The sequence below is a fragment of the Gymnoscopelus microlampas genome (genome assembly GCF_963454915.1).
Source record: "Gymnoscopelus microlampas genome assembly, chromosome: 11".
Lineage (NCBI taxonomy): Eukaryota > Metazoa > Chordata > Actinopteri > Myctophiformes > Myctophidae > Gymnoscopelus > Gymnoscopelus microlampas.
The window spans coordinates 17,050,181-17,056,384 of record NC_139948.1 but is presented as its reverse complement, the minus strand read 5'-3'; positions in this window follow the sequence as shown (position 1 = coordinate 17,056,384).

Below are 6,204 nucleotides of genomic sequence, written 5' to 3'. Positions count from 1 at the left end.
CTCGGCCTAGTGGGAATGTGCGTGCAAAGTTTCACAGCAATCGGACGCTGCGTTCATGATTTGAGGCATTTTGTTCAAAATGAGCCACTGCTGCAAACTTTACTTACTTACATAACTTAGCCAATCAGGATGAAATATGAAAAATCAATAGCGACGCCACTGATGCATCCAATGCAATTAGAAACCAATGATATTTTCACCTGATTTTCAGACATTTGATTTCAATGTCTGTCCACCAAAAACAATTCTTTGGGATTTTATTAGACTTTTATTGCACTTAATAAGAAGTCAGTGTAGCCCTCTACTCTGTGGGTGTCTGGGGCTGAGCTGCGCCCTTTTTGAAGCAGAGAGCAGAGGAGGAGAGTAATATAGCGCAACTGTAAATTACAGCAACGCGGTAGAGACTGAAATAAAACGGGTGCACATAAAGTAGATAAATACCATAAATAAACATGTTTTGCTTCTTTGATTAAAGAGTACGGTCTAGGGCCTGCTTTATATGAAGTGCCTTAAGATAATGTATCAAATGAAACTGACTTGAAGACAGTGGTAGCTGAAAATACAAAACACAACATCTACAGACACAAGAGCAACAAAGGAGAGCATCCGTCCACACTTCATCACGTCACTTTGACATCAGTTACTGTACTGAACAATTCTGCTGCAGGGACTATGTAGCACCGGCTTGTTTCCCAAATGTCACGACTGTCTATAATAATAAATAAATAAACAATAACAATGTTTTTACCCCACTGTCATCGCCTACACAGGGGCTAAACTCCTGAGCAAAACTGACTGAGGGGGGTGATTGACTGGAGAGAGCTAGGAACATTGCCACAGACTGAAAGCACGCACGCACGCACGCACGCACATATACATAGAGTACGGTAGGCCTATGTGTAGGTATTATACAGTGGAACTCCTACATATCAGTGTTTCTCAACCTTTTTTAGGCCTGTGCCCCTATCCAATATCCAGGTATTATACATAGCAGTTGTGTGTGAGTGATAGTTAAACATTTGGCACATTCAATTTAGGTGAGGTGGCAAACTGCTTCTTTTGTATAGCGGAAAGGAAGGAGACAGCTGTTTAAATGGATGTAAAATCTGTGGTACCGGTGTTGAGCCAGTGATCGCCTGGCCAAACGTTAATTGCCCAGTTTATATAAGACTACAGCTGTTTTTTTCCTGGATCAAACTTGCGAATACACATAACTTTATGTCCATAGTAATAGCAAAGGTATGTCTTTCTGAAACGTTAACGTTTCTTGAAACCGAATAATAACAATTGTGGACAAAAAGTGTTTTCAGTTTATTAAATAATCAGACAATACTATAGTATTGTTTCCAATGTGTTTGGAATGTCTAATATCCTTGTTTAGGCCTGTATTTGGAAACTATAAAACTTTTCCCACAAGAAATGTTAAAGTTTCACAAATACATACCTTTGCTATTACTACAGCACAGACAATCAATTTTATTGCAAGAACTCTGCAATCATCAAATGCAAATATTAATGAACTACTGTAGCTACACATCAAGGCCCAAATACAATGTTCTATTTTGCAACTGTCTAGCCATGTGTTTGTAAGCACATGGCATTTGTTTTGCTTGCTTTACCATTTTCTCCAAGACTTTAGGCAGGCACAGCCGGCATGTGCCATTTTGTATGCCAAATTTAAATACGCCTGTATTTCACAGACACCAGGATGCTGACCATGATAATGACCATGATACTGACACCAGGATACTGACACCAGGATACTGACCAGGATACTGATACCAGGATACTGACACCAGGATACTGACACTAGGATACCAACCAGGATACTGACACCAGGATACTAATCACTCCCATTAATTTTGGAAGCCAATTACAGGTAAACAGTATGAAATCTAAAAACCCTGTTTGACTCCTAAGATCATGTGTACCTAATTTAGTGGGAGAAAAACATAATCACCTCCCCGTCTTCCGGCCTGGCGGAGTCAGTAACCAGTCCATCTTCTTCAACACACTAGAGCTTAATTTATACTCTGTTGTCGATGTGACACATTGTAAGCTTGTAGATCTGCTATTTTCCGCAAGCAACACCATCATTATGACAAAGTATAAATCAGGCTTTAGCCACTGAATCACAAGACACAGTCTACTTGTTCTTCAAGAGTATTTGAGGATGTCCCAGGGGACATTGGATTTCAGAGTAACACAAGCTGAACACACAACTTTGACCTCTGGAGCTTTGTGCTCAACCCACTCAGCCACTGACACCAAAACACACTTCCTTTCTTCAACCGTTTTTGAAGCTTTCCCCCAGGCACAATGGCTTCCAAAACATGACTTTTACGTTGTTGGGGTATGAACAGGTCAGGAACAAACAACCTGAGCATCTTCTTCCAGGTCCTGAACACGTTACGCCAAGACAACTTCTGTTTGTGGTGTTCAGTCAGTCAGCCAATCAGTCTCTCTCTCTCTCTCTCTCTCTCTCTCTCTCTCTCTCTCTCTCTCTCTCTCTCTCTCTCTCTCTCTCTCTCTCTCTCTCTCTCTCTCTCTCTCTCTCTCTCTCTCTCTCTCTCTCTCTCTCTCTCTCTGTCTCTCTCTCTCTCTCTCTCTCTCTCTCTCTCTCTCTCTCTCTCTCTCACTCACTCACTCACTCACTCACTCACTCACTCACTCACTCACTCACTCACTCACTCACTCACTCACTCACTCACTCACTCACTCACACACACACACACACACACACACACACACACACACACACACACACACACACACACACACACACACACACAAAGGATTGCAAATAAACAAGCGATTACTGTAAATTCAAAGACGTTTGGGAAAGACATGTTGAATTGTTAATATTTCCTATTAATTGTGGATGTGGAGGATATCAGCCTCCGTTGCCTCCAAATCATGAACTCCACATGACACACAAACTGCCTTTGACTGACTGCTACGTCTGCAGGCCTCAGGGAGGTGTAAGATCACGCATAAGTATCACTTACACGGCCAATGTGGAATCCGAACAATCTCATAAACCCCCTTTCAGTGTGATGATGATGACGATACCCCCCTTGATCTGCACACACATTGTGTCACTTGACAAACTGTGGTTCAGTGTGGATCAAATGCGCCTATAACGTTTGAATTTATCATGCACCCTCATTAGTCAATGGCACTCAGCAACTTGTAGTGTCTAATTCTACTGGGCGAGGAGGGAGGGGGGCCAAACATAGCTCCGTTAAGTTTCAACGCGGTGGGCCGCCCCCGCTGCTGGAAGCCTCTCAAGCCCTTCCAGACATCTGACAACAGACGCGTTTATTTATTGACTTCATTTGGCTTACGGGCGGCCTTTACTGCTCCCCGAAGCAATGCTGAGTTAATGTAGATCTGAACATCGCAAGAGAGAGAGGGAGAGTGCGTGTGTATGTTTTCCCTCCTTTAAAACCCATTCCTAAGTGTTTAAACACCCGGTGTAATGACGCGCTGTTGTGGAAGTGAAAAACCATGCAGGATTTCTTTTTTTTAAACTGTCCCTGTGGGCTTTTCCTCTCACAGAGGAGAGAGTGAACAACTGAGGTCAGAGATTAGAGAGAGTAGGAAGACCTGTTAATCAAAATGAATGAGCACCTCTCATGGTCCTTGTGTCGACATGGCCACATGGCCATTCAGAGTCAGAGCACCCTGCTCCGCCTCAGGCACCACAGCTCGAGTGTAAAGAGAGACTCCAGACTCTCTCACTCGCTCTCTCCCATCTCCCGCACACAGCGTACAGCTTGCAGCAAACCAAGGCGGCTTGGCTGTAGACAGTATATCAGTTGTTTCCTGAATTCTCAGCTCTCCAGCATGTTGTACACATCAGGTCTTATAACAGGGTCACAATAACATGCATGGAATGAAACTATTAAATGCCATGTCCCTCCCCCCTTTCATTATTACTATTGAGTTCGGAGATGAGATATAGTAAGTGGGATAGGGTTTATATCTCAGAGGTTGTTTTTTTTTAACAACTTTAATGGCTCAGAATGCAACTAAACCCAAGTGAAATATGAGTATCGTTGGCCAAGAAAGCTAGCGTAGAACATGAGTGTTTTCATAGGCTCTACAGAAATCATATGAACTTGGAAGAGCAGAGCACATATTATAATGATCATTTCATTAAAAGAACCATAATTATCGGTGGCTATGGTTTGTATTTCCCAACAGTTATTATTACGCGACTGTCTTATGCCTTTTGAGGCTCATCTTGTTTTTGCTGTTTCTTGTTTTGCTTTTGATGGAGTGAAGTGATTGAATTTAGTCTCCGTCTCTGTGTCTCTCTCTCTTTCTCTCTCCCTACTGTTGCTCCTACTGCGTTTCACAGAACGCCTTCGAAAACCCAGCAGCTTTTTCAAATTTGGGGCTTGCGACACTCAGCCAAAAGCCGCAAATTACCCCCCTCCAGCAGCAGCGAATTAGGAACAATTTTGTGTTCGCTATAAAAAAAAAGAGAAGGGAGGGAGAGAAGTGAAGGGAAAATATAGCTTACACCAGGGACCACCAACAGAGGCACGATGGGATGAACAGCTCGCTGGCCGACAGTTTGGGTGGCAGGGTGGTGCTGCAATGCTGCAGCTCCACTGATCTTCACAGCAATCAATCCTATCATGCACATTTACATAGCATAGCACAACATCCATTATCCGACGTAAAGGCCTGAATTACTGGATTTATGTTGGTGTTGCAGGATGTTTGCAGGGCCTGTGAATTGGCTTTACAGCTCCCTGAACACACAGAGACCTGCAGCATTGTTATAAGAAAACAACAGAAATGCAGAGACAGAGACAGAGAAGAGAGAGAGCTAGATATGAGAGACTTCCTTGCAGTGACTATAGTGATATCTCTGTGTCATTTACTGATGACACAGAGATATGGGGTGACAATTCACTGCCTGGACTTTTCTTTCCGCTCTTCTAGGAGGGTGGGATTTTTTATTTCCCTGCTGTGCGGTTGGTCCTTAACTCCAGAGCATTAAACGTAAAAGCATGAAAAAAAAGTTGGTCTTTTTTCTTGTTTCTTACAAAGCGTGAGGTTTGGCATGCCCACTTAATCTGCTTCCACTGAGCCAGTCCATGTTTTTCCCATTCTGGTACTGCTCTCTATTCCCCCCTTTTAAAATCCATTTCCAAGTTGTAATATGCCACTGCAGACGTTATTGAGTGGAGAAAACCAAATGTGATGTGGAGAGAGTGGGAGAAAGAGAGAGTAAAAGAGAGTAAAAGAGAGAGAGAGACAGAGAGACCAAAAGAGAAGGGGAGAAGAAAGAGAAAGGGAGTGAGAGAGAATCAGAGAGGGGAATCTCTTCCTTCTTCGAGAGGGAGAGAGAGAAAGAGAGATAGAGATGGAGAAAGTGTGAGAGAGAGAAAGTCCAAGTGAGTGAGGTCTCCAGCTGTTAACTGCCTCGATTCCAAACTCCACCTCTCCTCCTTGGCGGTGTCTGCATGGTGCAGCAGGCAGCCCACTCTGTCTTGGTCAGAGATCAGTGAGACAGGGCGGGCCACATCCAGGCTGGGGTTACTGACTGTGTCACTCTCATTAAGCCGTGCGCAGCCAGGCCAGGACTGTATATGAGTGTAACAAGAGCTTGCCTGGCTATGGTCTGACCCCTCTCTGACACATCTTGGCCCAGATGTTAATTGTGTTTCCTGTTCTCCTTTTGATTAAATGACAGCGAGTTTTAAGTCTTTGTTTGTACGGCTAATGGCTCTCATTTGGCGCAATAAGTGGTTTCAGGGGCTGCCGTGGGTGACATCAGCATCCCGCTGCCTTTGATCTCAGGCATGTAAAGGGTGAGCAAGTGAGCGTTTCTTCCTGGCCCATGGGTTTTTGCTGAAACCAGCAGTTGGTGGCCTAGTACCTGCGGCCCGGGCAAAGTCTTTCTGAAGTTCTGCAGACGGTAACGCCCGGACGCACGCTCATGCGTGAACCTTGAGAAGAGGGTGCTTTGCTTTGCACGCCTCCCCGAGCCACGTGCCACCCATTGGAGTGCCCGGACTGCGTGGGCAGGGCAAGGGCATGAGGTCGCCAGCTGGAAAACAGCAGGGTGCCCGGAAGATTGAAAGAAGATCATGTAGCGGAGTACGGAGGAAAGGGGGGGTCAAGACCCAATGCCACCCAATGAACTGCATAACGGCTGCAAAGCAGGCTCCGTGTTTTTGTCAA